This window comes from Oculina patagonica, chromosome 10, assembly GCF_052425735.1.
Source record: "Oculina patagonica isolate OP01 chromosome 10, crgOcupat, whole genome shotgun sequence".
In the NCBI taxonomy this organism is placed as follows: domain Eukaryota; kingdom Metazoa; phylum Cnidaria; class Anthozoa; order Scleractinia; family Oculinidae; genus Oculina; species Oculina patagonica.
In genome coordinates, this window is record NC_135767.1 from 14,428,942 (window position 1) to 14,444,903 (window position 15,962).

The 15,962-nt window shown below is 36.8% G+C and overlaps 1 protein-coding gene and 2 pseudogenes across 1 annotated transcript in view; 2 read left to right on the plus strand and 1 right to left on the minus strand.

Annotated features, from left to right (window-relative positions):
• The window catches only part of LOC144629101 (transmembrane protein 121B-like), a 272,095-nt gene that overhangs the window by 167,354 nt on the left and 88,779 nt on the right, over window positions 1-15,962 (minus strand). The window lies entirely within an intron of this gene.
• Window positions 5,562-6,949, plus strand: LOC144629087 (uncharacterized; annotated as a pseudogene).
• On the plus strand, window positions 11,873-13,970 carry LOC144628725 (beta-1 adrenergic receptor-like; annotated as a pseudogene).

Consider the following 15,962-nt stretch of genomic DNA (forward strand, 5'->3'; position numbering starts at 1 on the left):
CTGAGGATGAATGGCTTCCGCATCAGCTGCTCTGGATACAGAAACATGAGTCATCAACAACAGTTATTTTTTAGAGCTTCCCCCTCTTGTTCAATTACGGCATCAATGCTTCGTAATTGGTGTGGGCCTACACCAAAGTACGCCAGTCACTAATAATAATTCCTTTCAAGAAATTTGCGGGGGTCTTATATATTTCTAGTTCATTGTGAAGTCCATTTGCCTTTTAAAACCACCTTTAACACTTGAACAATAAACCTTACAATTAAGGACGTATAATTAAGTTAACAACAGTTAATTTTAAAACTTCCCCACCCGTTCGATTACAACAATGATTCATCAAAAGCCGTTGCCTAATATACGTCAGTCACTAACAAAGGAAATTTTCGGGGACCTAATATATTTCTGGTTCATTCTGAAGTCCATTTACCTTTAAGAATCACCTTTAACACTTGATCAATAAACCTTATAATTAAAATCATATGACATTATGTCACTAACAAAGGTGAAAGCTGCTTTTTTCTCACAGTATATAGCTAGCTTCTACTACTTCAAGTCAAACTTAATTTTCTGACAACCCAAGAACAATGGCAAACACAAATGTAGATGGAATCTACACAAGAGAACTGAACCAAGGACTCAACGCACCACCAGCAGGCATAGCTGAATTTTTGTCAGCTTTGCACATTTTTCTTTCCATCACCGCAACTTTGGGCAATGCTCTGATCTTCATTGCTCTGAGGAATGTCTCTTCTATTCATCCTTCGACAAAACTTTTCTTCCGATGTCTGGCGGTCACTGATCTTTGCGTTGGTCTTATCATACAACCACTCTATGCTATTCGCATCATGTCTCATCTATTAAAGATAAACGAGAATATTTTATACCACGTTCACAACGTCTATGGATCTTTGGGGATGATACTATGTACCGTATCTGTCACAACCTTAACCGCAATTAGTGTGGACAGACTTCTCGCACTGTTGCTGGGACTAAAATACAGGTATGCCGTAACTTTAAGGCGCGTTCGTGTAGCCATCACTTGTTTTTGGCTATTAGCTTCTTCAATTGGATGGCTCTGGGTGTGGAGAAAAGATATCTCTGATAAGTTTGCTTCTGCTGGCGCAATACTATGTCTGGTAACTTCGCTTTTCTGTTACACGAGGATCCATCTCAAACTGCGACATCAACAAGCCCTAGTAAAAAACAATGTCCCCCACAGACAACGGAGCGGAGAAGGTATTCCACTCAACATAGCAAGATACAGAAAGTCAGTTTCCAGCATTATGTGGGTGCAGTTGGCATTAGTTGTGTGTTATGCTCCGTGGGGCATTGTGGTTATGTTAGACTCGAATGGAATAAAACACGGTATGGCCATGATGAGTGCAATAACTTTGGTGTGTTTCAACTCATCTCTAAACCCTATTTTGTACTGTTGGAAAATCAGGGAAGTAAAACAAGCAGTTAAAGGTATAATCAAGCAGCTATACTGTTTATAAAAGACTAGATGTGTAGATCAGACATAAACTTGCAAAGTACAATAAGTGACCGAGTCCAATTTGCCTGAAAAAAGTAGCTGATATTCATTTTTTGTCATTGTGGGTATTATCTTCAATTCGAAGTGGAAAAGATCGAGACAGCAATAGATTACAAAATAGTGATATATTGAAAAACTGTAGACAAAGTAGTGCTTTCCATTACGCATCCATTTGGTGCAAATAGCGAAGCATTCAGTTTACTTTGTTTTAACTTTAGTATAGCTTTCATGCTTAAGCTACCGGCGTAAAAAACTCTAAGAAATGTAAACGCTTGGTTAAGTTTCACAGCAGACACTGGGTTAGTTGAAAAATAAACGGTTAACGGAAAGTTCGTGACTCTGGCCTGCAGTTGAATAAGTCATGATAAGTGGTGGGACTGATATTGTCGAATTAGTATCAATTTAAGTGTCAAGGCTAGACAGACAATTAACACGGGCTCTTTGGATGAGTGCAAATTTATAATACTATGTCTTACACCAAAATTGCTTATTCTCCTGGCGGGCCCTTTATTTCATTCTGGAATTTTCGCGATGATACCATTTAAAGTTTGGGTTAATGAGATAACTTTCGAGAAACGCGACATTGCCGTGTCTATTTCTTTCTGTTTATTGGTTCATTAATTATTAATTGACAGCGCTATATTGGGTTGAGTTTGGTTTCCTCGCATAATACTCTGGTGGCCTGAGGCTTTTCATGCGTGGATTCCAGTTGCTGTGTAAATATAAGTCCACAGATTGAAATAATGGCTCCTGGTTCAACTCTATTTTTAATACTGACCATAATAAACAATCTCAGCCAAAATGATGCAAATCACATTGTCACAATTTGAATGGGAATAACCCAACACTAATTGACCAGGTGAACAGCAAGGGTTTAGTACAATAGATTTTGAGTTTGTGAGAAGTCGCTGGTCACTTAACGTATTCGTCGCTCGGTGCATATCCATAACATAAAAAGATATCGATCAGTTAATGTTACAAGTTACTCATAGCATATCTTATTACGTTTTGCCAAATACTCGCTTTGAAGTTTCATGTTATCGAAGAAATTTCTTCCATGGCTCTACAACCACAGCTTCTTTACAACCAAATACGTTCCCCGGGCGTTAAAATTGAAAGTTTTAAAAAACCGAGATTAACTGAGTTAAGTTTCTTTCATTACGTTTTGCCAAATACTTGCTATAAAACTTAATGTTTGCAAAGAAATCACTCCTATGGATCCAAATAACAAAATCATAGCTTCATTGTAACCAAATGTGTCTCATATCCCGGGTGTTGTTTTTTAAGTTACAGAAAAACGAGACTAACTATGAAAACTGTTCAGCCCAATAATATTTCAAAAACCCATATTGCAATCAGTTTCAATCTTCGTCACTTTTGGCCATCCGTACCTTCTTTGGTATTCAGGCTGTGGTATTAAAATGTTCCTTCACTGTTTTAAGAGGCCATTTTTATATGTTACCGAATTTTATGGTCATTTCAGATGCCTACATCTGGCTAAAATCCGTGACACAGTCCCTTTAAAACTGTTCAGCCTAACCCATATCGTTATCCGTTTTAAGAGTCTGTGTCTATAATACTCGTCTGCCCGATCTGGCTTGTTAAATAGATTTCGCTCTTTTCTAGTGTGTTGCAAGACTTTCATGTACTTATACTTAAAAAACACAATTCACTTGACCGGATCATTATTTTTTTTCTGAGTTTTTAAGGATTTTCGATAGGAACATTTTCTATTACATCTACTTTTCGGCTGCGTTGGTTTGATTGAAGTAGACCGCCTCACTTTTTCAAAAATAAAGTTTGAATCTGAGCCGTTTTCAAGTGTGTGATAGGGGTGTCGTTAATGTTTTGCTGCTAGCTTGATTCGAGCTCAATGTTCGTGAAAGTTGGTGTGATAAATTAAAAAGACATAATTTAACAGGCTGTGGTGTTTGTTTGGTACAGAAGTTGTAAGTTCTTTTTAAATTAATTTTCAAAGTTGTGGTAAATTTAAGCCTTGACAGTGGTCGTTACAAGTGCTCGTTCGGGTGAACCGAAAATCCTTAAAAACTCGAAAAAAATTAATGATCCGGTCAAGTGAATTGTGTTTTTAGTATAAGTACATGAAAGTCTTGCAACGCAATAGAAAAGAGCGAAATCTATTTAACAAGCCAGATCCGGCAGACCAGTATTACAGACACAGCCTCTTAATTTCTTAAGTTTTTGCCCATCCGTACCTTCCTTTGCATTTGCTTTGTTATTTAAATATTTCTTAACCACACGGTGGCTATTTCTATATTTCACTCAATTTGGTGGCCATTTTTTATGTCTAAATTTGGCTAACATTCGTGACACATTTCCTTTATTCTGAGGATGATCGATCAAATGACTTCCCTCTCAGCTGCTTTGGGTAAAGAACTGTCGGTTGCCCACATTGACAACAGATCTTTTCATGACTTCCCTCACGACAACAATGTTATTCCCGCTGCGGGAGCCTTGTGTATGGGCCTCTAAAATTACCTTAATTTCTTGACTGACACTAAGATATTTTTGTCACTGGGTTTAACATTGACTTTGCTTTTGTGCTCAAAAATTCTTTCTGTCGTTGGGTTCAAACTCGTGTTACCGTTGTTTTTAAAATTATTTTCTTACACATATAGCTTTGAGTCCTGACTTAAACTTTGATGTAGTGTTTGCTTGATGCGCTGTTTATGTCAACTTTGTTCATTTGTAACTCGAACTTTGTTCATTTGTAACCAGACGCTCCACACTAGTGATGTAATAAGTTAAGACGTCTTACACATGAGTGAAAACATGCAATGTAATTGATTCACCAACGTTACAAAGAAGAGCTCGGGAGCTCGTTAAGACGTATACGTTCTTCCATGATCAAATTGACTGAAGTCGTTGGAGTACAAAATGTGTTTACCAGTTGAATTGTTCCCTTGCAAAATTATTTCTAATGGTATCACTTCAATTGCTGTCAAAAAATCACTTCAATTGCTGTCTTAATACAGTGAATTTCACCTGTTAAAATATTGTGTTTAAAGGCTACCATAATGAAATTTGCATCCTTTCGTATCCGCTTTAAAATATTAACAAGTACTCTATATGAGAAAAAAAATGCATTTACTGTTTTCCAATATCTCTTTTCTTTCAAGAGATATTCAAATTTTTAAAATATGTAAATTAGCAAAGTAATGGCGTCATAGAGTCAATCAAATTCTGAAAGCGATATCTCAGACAATTTGTATCAGAGATTTCTTATTTTTTTGCAGTAACACTCTGCTAGTTCTGTTCACAATATGAGCTTAACAATTTGGTTACCATAGCGACATACTAGGTTCCAGATCCTCCCGATGCTGAAGGCTTTTCTGGCCAGTTTTGGCATTCTTTCTGGATATTTCCCAATGATGCTTCACATGCGTGATATGGCAAGCATATGAAAGGATTAGGCAGACGTATTCTTGCCCAGGTTTCATTTTTCCGAAATGCAAAAATGTTAAAATATTTATAACAAATTGATCGGGACTGGAACGGGTGAGTTACCATGGTAAACTCGAACGTTCGAGAAATGGACGAATTGCGACATTTCAGTCGAATGCGAAACACATGCAGGGCCTTTTGAGATTAATAGAAGTTCTGTAACAAGACGAAATAATAATAAAGGACTGTGAAGATGAATGGCTTCCGCAGCAGCTGCTCTAGGTACAGAAAAGGCCTGGCAAAACAAGGAAACATGTTTCCAGATGCATTCTTAGCACGCGCATGTTTCCCCAATGTTTCCCAGTTTTGACATACGCGAAGCTTTGTTTTTAGCGTCGTTTTCTGTCTCCAAGACGCAAAACTTGCTTCTGCTGCAGGGTAGAAACATTCCGTGTTTCCGCACTGTGTGGAGCCATGGCAAAACGAAAAAACAATCGTGGAAACATGTTTCCTCGTTTGGCCGGGCCTAAACATCAATCGTGAACAACAGTTCCTTTTAGAACTTCTCCCTCTCGTTCAATAACGACAACAACGCTTCAGAAAAAGTGGGGGCCTTGACTGATGTAATACTTAATACTTCAGAATTAATACTTATGTGATTTAAGTATTTTCGCGATGCAGAAAAACATAGCACCATTTTGACCAATATTAATTCTTCAAATAATTCTTCCAAGGAAATTAGCGATCGAACTTAAGTAACAAAGACGGTACAAAACGAGGGGATCTCAAAAACACAAAGCGAAGAAACTCCCGAAGCCTTGGTTACTCGAGCAAAGATGAATCTCACCACAGACAACACCACATTAATTAGTTGTGATTTTGCATATCTTCCTATAAATCCTGCGAAGATTTCTCCCGATCGTCCCGCTGTATTTATCGTCAGACTCGTCGTTAACGCTCTCAACTGTTCTTTCATCATTTTGCTGAACATCCTGGTGATGGTGGCAGTGAAAACCAAACAACAGCTTCGCACCAAGTCTAACGTAGCACTCGCCTGTTTAGCCACAACTGACCTTGTCGTTGGACTAGTCGTTCAGCCTCTACATATCGCCAGCTTAACCTTTATTCTCAAAGGTGAGGTAAACATTTTTTGTAGTCTAAGCGAGATATCAATAGTCATTACCCAAACATGTCTTTTGGTGTCCCTAAATCATTTGTTGTTAATAAGTGCAGAGCGTTATGTCGCGATCAAACATCCCTTTGCATACGAGAACCACATAACAGAAGGATGATCATCCTCGCCTCTGGTCTGGCCTGAACTGTGGCGAGCCTCCTTCGCATAGAAAAACTCTTGGAGACTCTCGGGGACATTGCGATAACTGTAGCAGTTTACTTTAATGTTGCTGTTTAGAAGGAAGTCCGTCGCAACGAGAAGCAAGTTACAGCTAACCAAGTTTCCTTAGAAGCCAAGGAGAAGATACTCAAGAACAAGAAAACTTTTTACAAGACAACTATTGTACTGGTTGTAATTCTAATGACCGATATTCCAGCTCGATGTTGTGCTATTATTTTTATTTCCTTTAAGAACAGTATCCCTGCTCAAATACGTCATGTCATTTTTTCTCTTGTTATTTTACTGCCAGTACTGAATTCGTTACTTAATCCTTTGATTTACGCTGTGAGAATGAGATATTTTCGCGTAGCTTTCATTCAGTTGTTGTCAAGAAAAACTGTTGCGCAAGCTGAAGAACTGGAAAGGAAAATCTTTAGACCAAGACAGATTGGAGTCATAGCTAATGTCGAACGAGGACAAAATAGAGCTAGCCGAGAAGAAGATGAGCAACAAGGAAATGAGACATTGAACAATGGACATGAAACTACAGTGCGAACACAGCCACAAGAGGAGTATGAAGAAAAACCTTTGTAAGACCATGCCTTAACGTTTTTATAAAGAAACTGTAATCATTACTACAAAAATCCACGCAGTTTTTAAGATCGTTACAGTCGGGTCAAAAAAAAGGACGCAGAAAAAAATAGAATGTAAAATAATAAAAATACTAATCGTCATAGCTCAGTAGTGGCCTGTCTTGGTCAAAAACAGGTAAAATGAAGTTAGAAGTGTAAAATAAAATAAAATCAGATGAATATTATTAAAACTTGCACATTTTAATACAGCACCTCGGCATCTGAATCTTGAAATATTATCAAGTTCTAAACGTAAAACGTTTGTTGATCACATGGCGTCTTTTTCCACAGAAGAAAATTAACGAAAGGATGCAAAAATGGTGAGAAAACATAAGCACCCGCCGCTTTGCAGGAGAGAAAACAAATTGCCTCTGCATTTTCGTGCCATTCCTTAAGGATGAATAAGAAAAAGTGGGGGACCGAGATTAAAAAAATATCTAGTTCGGGTTAACTTCGATTGCACTTTTTTATATTCCTCGGAGAACTCCTCGCAGTCTGCGATGTTTAGTTTATCTTCTAGACATTTCTGAAAGCACTCACTTTTGAAAGAAAAAAAAATTAGTCAGTAACACGATGCAAAATTAACAAGTTAAGAAAATGATTGTTTGGGAAGTTCTCTTTTGAAATGCTCAACGAAATTTGTGTTTACTATATTTGTTTTTTCGTTCAAATTTGCAGGAGAAAAAAAAATGACGGAACGGAGAAATTCGAATTGACGATAAACGCAAAAATGACTTTTTATCCTGCGAAATGACACAGTTCATAAAATTTTAGCCCAACAAGATTTAAGACGGAATCCACTAGGAAGTCGAGTAATATTTATTAAAGTTGGACAAAAATCAATTTCCAGAATAATTTAAATCCTATTGCGTTATTTCCTACCCTTAATAAAAGGTAAAGATGTAAGTAATTATCCGTGATAACACCAACAACAATTTCTTATCAGAGTCTGAGAAAATGAATTTCAAAGTTCACAAGGTATAGGAAAAATCTCACGTGTAGCCATTTTGTAAATTCGTCTTAAGCGATTCAGTGGAATTCAGCGGAACTTCAAAATGTGTTTTCGATGTGTGGTGTTGTTAGAAAAGATTTCTTTTGATAAGATATTTGAAGCAGTAACAAAAAAGTTTGCAAAAAGGTGGAAATAATTCTGGTACAACAATTTCTTATCCGAGTCTGAGAAAATGATATTTAAAGTTCACAAGCTATGGGCAAAAGCTTACATCTTTTAAGCGATTCAGTGGAATTCAGCGGAACTTCAAAATGTGTTTTCGATGTGTGGTGTTGTTAGAAAAGATTTCTTTCGATAAGATATTTGAAGCAGTAACACAAAAGCTTGCAATCAGGTGTAAATCGTTTTGGTACATAATTTTGTCCAATAACTACTCGAAGTCCTGGCGGATTTCCTCTTAACTTCTTTTCAAGGACACAAATTTAGTTTTCAAGCAGATGATCTTATTGCTCAGAATAATTAAGATCACTGTCAGTCTGCCTAAAACAAACAGGTTTTGGCCTGAAAGTGCGCAATGCCCACGCTTCTGTACCATTTATGATTACTGTTACTTAGCTCAGCAGTCTTTCACAGCTTTTAAATTTATAGTTGGAGTATTCTTTATGTGTTTTAGTTCTAGGTCATTCTATAACCGCCTTTCTCAGAGTATTAGATTTGCCAACATAGAGTTACAAGGACCTTTCGAGCCTCACTCAAATTTAAGGACATTTCAAGACAACAACGTACCAAAATTGAAGGGCATTTTAGCTAAAATTTCAGCTTATGTTAGAAAACATAATTTTTCCAACAAAAGCTGTAGCTCAACAAACTACTGGTACAGATGTTTTTCGGTTTTTGTATAAATCTTTGACAAAATTCAGGAAGGTTCTAGCAAAGGATTTATGCGTGACACGTGAAAAGGGCTCAAGTTAGACCACGACGCGTGCCAATTTCTAGAAAAGACACGTGATTCGTGAATTCTGCTGTTTCAAGTATACGTGAGCTTAGTTAAAATGCTTGCATGAAACGGGATCACGACTCCCCTTTGCTACCCTCGTTATTGTGAATGGAGAAACGGTTAGATACCTGATTTATTGTCAACTTGGCGTTTTGAGGAAACATTAGCCGACTTTTTACGGCCGTTTGTCAGAATTTTGTATTATCAGTATTGAATGACTTCCTCAAGTCCAAGTTGGTCATAGACTTGGTTTTGCACTTTTCTTAAATATTTTGACACATCTGTTGACTTCATTTTCATTCAAAAACTTCCCTTACATTTATTTTTTTTTCGTATTTCTAAGGCATGGCTGGTATTCGAATAATTAAGGTACCTCTTGAATAATGTCTTAAGGATCACCCGAAGAAACAGCAGGGAAATAAAGCCGGAACTTTGCTTAGAACAGGATCAGCAACATAGAATAAAATGTAAAACCAAACCCAAGGCTGATGATAGGACAACTATAAAGGCTAATTTCATTTCCTAATTTTTCGGTTGGACGAAACTAACGTTCAGGGCAGCAAAAAAGCTAAGTTTTTCATTTTTCCATAGCTTTTCGCAATCCCTGAAAAAGGTTATTTTTTAAAACCGAAATATTGGACAATAAAATTAGCCTTTTAAGCTGTCCAATCAGCCTTGCAGTTGGTTTTTTTCAATATTTGAAGTCTATTTTTCTGCTCCTCAGTTCCACCCATAGATTCCATTGAATAAGTGCCCGTTCAGGACAGGACAGCAGGACACTTAATTCTGGTAAATAAAAAAGTTAACTGGTATTTGTATAATCTGATTTTAATCGCGTATAATTGAGGGTAGCGAAGGGTTTATGCGTGACACGTGAAAAGGGCAAAAGTTATACCGGATTAATTGTCAACTTGGCGTTTTGAAAAAGAACATTAGCGGACTATTTGCAACCGTTTCTCCAGGTTTTGTATTATCAGTATTGAATGACTCCTTCAATGGGACTATGTCACGTATTTAAACAGATTTTTTTGAACAGCCCAAATTTCTATTTGTGTCGTAGGGAACCTAATGGTCTATTTTTATTATTAATAATTGCTGTATCAGTTGTATCAGAGCACTCACTGAAACTGTTTAAAAGCCCCTTTGGCTGCGGATGGCTCGGATGGAAATGGATTGCAATTTGAAATCATTAGCCAACTTTTTCCAGTCGTTTTCGCGCTCTTTAAAAAAAAAAATCGATATTCTTAGCCAAAGTTTGATTTCTATCCCCAAATAAAGGTTATATCTTCTGTTAAATATTCAAAGGCAATGTTTTCATCGGTAAAGTTTCCTACCACTTGTTTCAGAACAGTTTAGACCAAAAAACTGTGAAATCCCCGTGACTTAGTCCCTTCAAGTCCAAGTTGGCCATAGACTTGGTATTACACTTCTTTTAAATTCTCTACTCCGATCTGTTGACAACACTTTCCCTTCAAAACACTTCAATTACATTTATTTTCCGTATCTCGCTCTCAAAGACTAAGGCATGGCTGGTATTTGAATAAGGTACCTTTTGATTAATGTAAGGAACACTTCAGCCAGATCTTTGCGTACATCCAGATCAGCAAAGTTGAATAAAACGTGAAACTAAATGCAAGCCTGATCGGACTACTAAAAGATAAAAAGGCTAATTTTACTCCCTAATATTTCGGTTGGACAAGACTAACGTTCGGGGGTTGCGAAAAGCTACGTTCTTCATTTGTACTTAGCTTTTCGCTGTCCCTGAAAAAGTTTTTTTTTTTCTCCCCTGGTGGCAGTCGATCACTGCTGCATCCTACATTCTACACGCCAATTGTCCTGGCAGTCGCGGGTATCCTCCCATAACTTAGCTTCCCGTGTCAGGGCAATTGTGTACAGTGAGAATGTTTTACTATTAACTTATACTAGGTTTTTTCCACGGGGAATAGCTTTGAAATGAAACAATGTACTTGAATGTTCAAGGAAGACTTTTTCTGGCTACTTAAGTCCCTCGAAAACCTTTGCTGAAAGTGTAATTACAAATTTAGAATAACAAAATATACCTACATATACAAATTTTGAATAACAATACATAACTACATGTTGGTTTAGTTTTAAGTTATCTACCATACATTCAAGCACCAAGTCCATTTTGGCAAGTACTTTCAAGGTCTTGTAGTTTGAATTTCAAATTCTAGGACTTTCAAGGTGCCTTGGTACCCTGGATAGGCCATGTTAACAATAGGGAGAGAAAATTTTTTCTAGCTAAACAGCATTTTAAAACTTTACTATTCATTTCTTACCTCCGTACATGACGTCACCACTATTGTTAAAAATCACGTGACACTGATCCAGTGACGGACAGGTGTCAAGCAAATGAAATGAACGGAGATCCCAATGTATGTTAAGTTAAGGATTAACAAGATTAACTTATAAATTGTTCGCCCGGTTCAAAGGGGAGTAACAGAAATTGGCAAATCACTCACTATAATTATTACAAAAAAATATATTTCACTACCTTTTGATGCTTATTAAAATTTAAAAGAAGAAAGATGGCAGAAAAACGGAAGATATCGCCTGTAGAAGTTTGCCGACAAAGCCCTTTAATTTTATAAAGGCTAAAATTTGCCATTACCGGTGGCAAAATCCCCTTATGTTTTGTATTTTTTAAGTCATTGTTGCACATTCTTTTCTTGAACCACCTTTATTAAAAAACTTGTATTTCGAATCCGCACTCAAGTGCGCCATGAATTCCGGTTAGGTGAACGGAAGATTCGTAATTTCTAAACGCTTTATAATAGTTTGCTAATGAAATAATATAAATGTAAATTTAGTTGAAAATAAGTGCTGGGGCGATCCAACAAAACTTGACACCATTTTGTACAGTGTATAATTCTTCAAATAATTTTGCGCAGGAAATAAGCAACTAAACTTAACAAACATAGGAAGTAAAGAACGCGAAGAAAACATTTCTAAAACACTTAATGAAGAAACTCCCGAAGCCTTGGTTACTCGAGCAACGATGAATCTCACCACAGACAACACCACATCACTTAGTTGTGGTTTTGCATCTCTTCCTATGACTCTTGCAAAGATTTCTCCCGATCTTCACGCTGTATTAATTGTCAGACTAGCCGTTAACGCTCTCACCTGTCCTCTCATCATTTTGCTGAACATCCTGGTGATGGTGGCAGTGAAAACCAAACAACAGCTTCGCACCAAGTCTAACGTAGCACTCGCCTGTTTAGCCACAACTGACCTTGTCGTTGGACTAGTTGTTCAACCTCTACATATTGCCAGCTTAACCTTAATTCTCAAAGGTGAGGCAGACATGTTTTGTAGTCTAAGCGAGATATCAATAGTTATTACCCAAACATGTCTTTCGGCGTCACTAAATCATTTGTTTTTAATAAGTGCAGAGCGTTATGTCGCGATCAAACACCCCTTTGCATACGAGAACCAGGTAACAGAACGTCGTATCATCCTCGCCTCTGGTCTGGCCTGGGCTGTAGCGAACATCCTTCACATAGAAAAACTCTTAGAGACTGTCGGAGACTTTGCGGCAATAATAGCAGTTTCAATAAAGTTAACTCTCTTTTTAATTGTAATAGTTTACTTTAATGTTGCTGTATACAAGGAAGTCCGTCGCAGTGAGAAACAAATTGCTGCGAACCAAGTTTCCTTAGAAGCCAAGGAGAAGATACTCCGGAACAAGAAAGCTTTTTACACGACAATTATTGTACTGATGTAATGTATATGAAATGATTCATATATGAACTGCGGATGTATATGAGAGTGATAAATGATCGTCGCAGTGAATTTCCAATTTAAGCAATTGGAATAAAGAAGCCTGAAAAAAAATAAAAAAAAAAAAAAAAATTCAGGGCTTCAACGGGATTTGAACCCGTGACCTCCGCGATACCGGTGCGATGCTCTACCAACTGAGCTATTGAAGCCACACATTGGGAGCGAGGTCAATTGTGAGTTCATATTTTCCCGTGAAAGGAGTGAAATGATGTAATGTATATGAAATGATTCATATATGAACTGCGGATGTATATGAGAGTGATAAATGATCGTCGCAGTGAATTTCCAATTTAAGCAATTGGAATAAAGAAGCCTGAAAAAAAAATTCAGGGCTTCAACGGGATTTGAACCCGTGACCTCCGCGATACCGGTGCGATGCTCTACCAACTGAGCTATTGAAGCCACACATTGGGAGCGAGGTCAATTGTGAGTTCATATTTTCCCGTGAAAGGAGTGAAATGATGTAATGTATATGAAATGATTCATATATGAACTGCGGATGTATATGAGAGTGATAAATGATCGTCGCAGTGAATTTCCAATTTAAGCAATTGGAATAAAGAAGCCTGAAAAAAAATAAAAAAAAATAAAAAAAATTCAGGGCTTCAACGGGATTTGAACCCGTGACCTCCGCGATACCGGTGCGATGCTCTACCAACTGAGCTATTGAAGCCACACATTGGGAGCGAGGTCAATTGTGAGTTCATATTTTCCCGTGAAAGGAGTGAAATGATGTAATGTATATGAAATGATTCATATATGAACTGCGGATGTATATGAGAGTGATAAATGATCGTCGCAGTGAATTTCCAATTTAAGCAATTGGAATAAAGAAGCCTGAAAAAAAAATTCAGGGCTTCAACGGGATTTGAACCCGTGACCTCCGCGATACCGGTGCGATGCTCTACCAACTGAGCTATTGAAGCTATATTCCGGCTCGTTTCTGTGCTGTTATTCTTGTTTCCTTAAAGGACAGAATTCCTGCTAATGTAGGACATATCGTTTTCTCTCTTGTTACTTTACTGCCAGTACTGAATTCGTTATTTAATCCGTTGATTTACGCTGTTAGAATAAGATATTTTCGCGTAGCTTTCATTCAGTTGTTGACAAGAAAAACTGTTGCACAAGCTGAAGAACTGGAAAGGAAAATCTTTGGACCAAGACAGATTGGAGTCGTAGCTAATGTCGAGCAAGGACAAAATGGAGCTAGCCGAGAAGAAGATGAGCAACAAGGAAATGAGACATTGAACAATGGACATTCAACTACAGTGCGAACACAGCCGCAAGAGGAATATGAAGACACACCTTTGTGAGAGCACGCCTAAAAGTTTTCATAAAGAATCTGTAATCGTTTCTACAAAAATCGATGCAGTTCTTTTAAGATCGTTTTAATCAGGGCAAACAAAGGACCTAGAAAAAATTAGAATGTTAAATAATAAAATACTAATCGTCGTCGTCATAACTAGTCGGCTGTCTTGGCTTAAATCAGGTAAAAAGAAGTTAGAAGTGTAAAATAAAATCACATTAATATTATTAAAACTTGCACACTTTGTGAATATTGAATTGTTATTAAATTGTAAACTTCACATGGTGTCTTTTCCCAAAGGAAAAAAATAACAATAAGCTGCGAAAATGGTGAGAAAACATAAGCGCTCGCCAAATTGCAGGCGAAAAATAATGACATCTGCCTTTTCGTGTCATAAGGGGAAAAAGGGGAAACGCGATTAAAAAAATGTTTTCGGATAAAAATTTTGATTGCGCTTTTTATTAATTTCACTAGGAGATTAGCAAGGGAAAAAGGAGAACTCCTCGCGGTCTGAAGTGTTTAGTTTACTGCAGACTAAATTTGTCTCTTTCAAGAGTGCTTTTAGAAATGTTTAGAAAAGTTTTCTATACATTTCTAAAAGCACTTTTGAAAGAGACAAATCTAGTCTGCAGTACAATGCAAAATTAACACATTAAGAAAATGATTGTTTAGGAAGTACTCTTTTGAAATGCTCAACGTTTTCGTGTTTACGATTTTTTTTTTTTTTCAAATTTGTAGGAGAAAACCAAATTATTTAATTATTTTTATTTAATTAAAATTTATTTAACCGAAAATAAACGCAAAAATGACTTTTTTTTTGTCCAGCGAAATGACACAGTTCATAAAATTTCAGCCCAACGAGATATAACCTCTTTTCAAGGACACAAATTTAGTTTTCAAGCAGATGATCTTTTTGCTCAGAATGATTACTGAAGATAACTGTCAGTCTATCTAAAACAAACAGGTTTTAGACTGAAAGTACACAGGCCCCACTCTTCTGTACTAATTTTGATTATTGTTACTGATCTCAGCAGTCTTTCACAGCTTTTAAATTTATAGTTGGTATATTCTTTATGTCTTTTAGTTCCAGGTTAATTTGTAACCGCCTTTCTTAGAGTATTAGACTTGCCAACATAGAGTTACAAAGACCTTTCGAGCCTCAATCAAATTTAAGGACGTTTTATGACAACAACCAAAATTGAAGGATTTTTTTTGCTAAAAATTCAGCTTATGTTAGGAAAAATAATTTTCCCAACAAAAGCTGTAGCTCAACAAACTACCGGTACAGATGTTTTTCCTTTCTTGTATAAATCTTTGACAAAATTCAGGAAGGTTTTTAACGTATAATTTAAATGTATACCGTTCACTGCGAAGCGCAGCAACACCCGCCCAATGACAAAAGCCAGATTATTTTGTGAACGGCGGTATAAGACAAAATTTACAAAGAAAAACAAACTTTGACGTTTTCAAATGGCTATATTTCGCAACTATTCGCCGAAGGCTTAGTAATTATTGTTGAATAATCACTGAGCCTGAGACGAATAATTGTTTAAGTATAATTTTCAGAGGTGAATATCAAGAACTGCAAATTAACAAAAGAAAACACGAAAACAACAAATTTAAGTGCTCGCTTGCATACGTGTAAACCAGTTTAATTCATCGATTGAAATCGTAATTTACACTCAAGTTTAATTTAAGCAATAAAACGGAACGTAAAACTAACACTACGAAAAAGAAAGATATCTGGTACCTCTTTTTTATCGTTGGTGACTTCTGAGCAATTGTGTGAATCCTTTCGAAATGGCTAGCTCCGGTGAGAAGAGAACTAAATACACTGTAAATAATGTTTTGTCAGTCAATCTACCTGAGTTTCTAATGGCCACCATGCGATCTCCAAAACCACCATGTTTACGATCAATTCTAACGCCTTGGAAACTATCTCTTGAAAATATTTCCGGTCCATAAGCATGGATAGTTAATTTGGAAAATTCCCAATGTT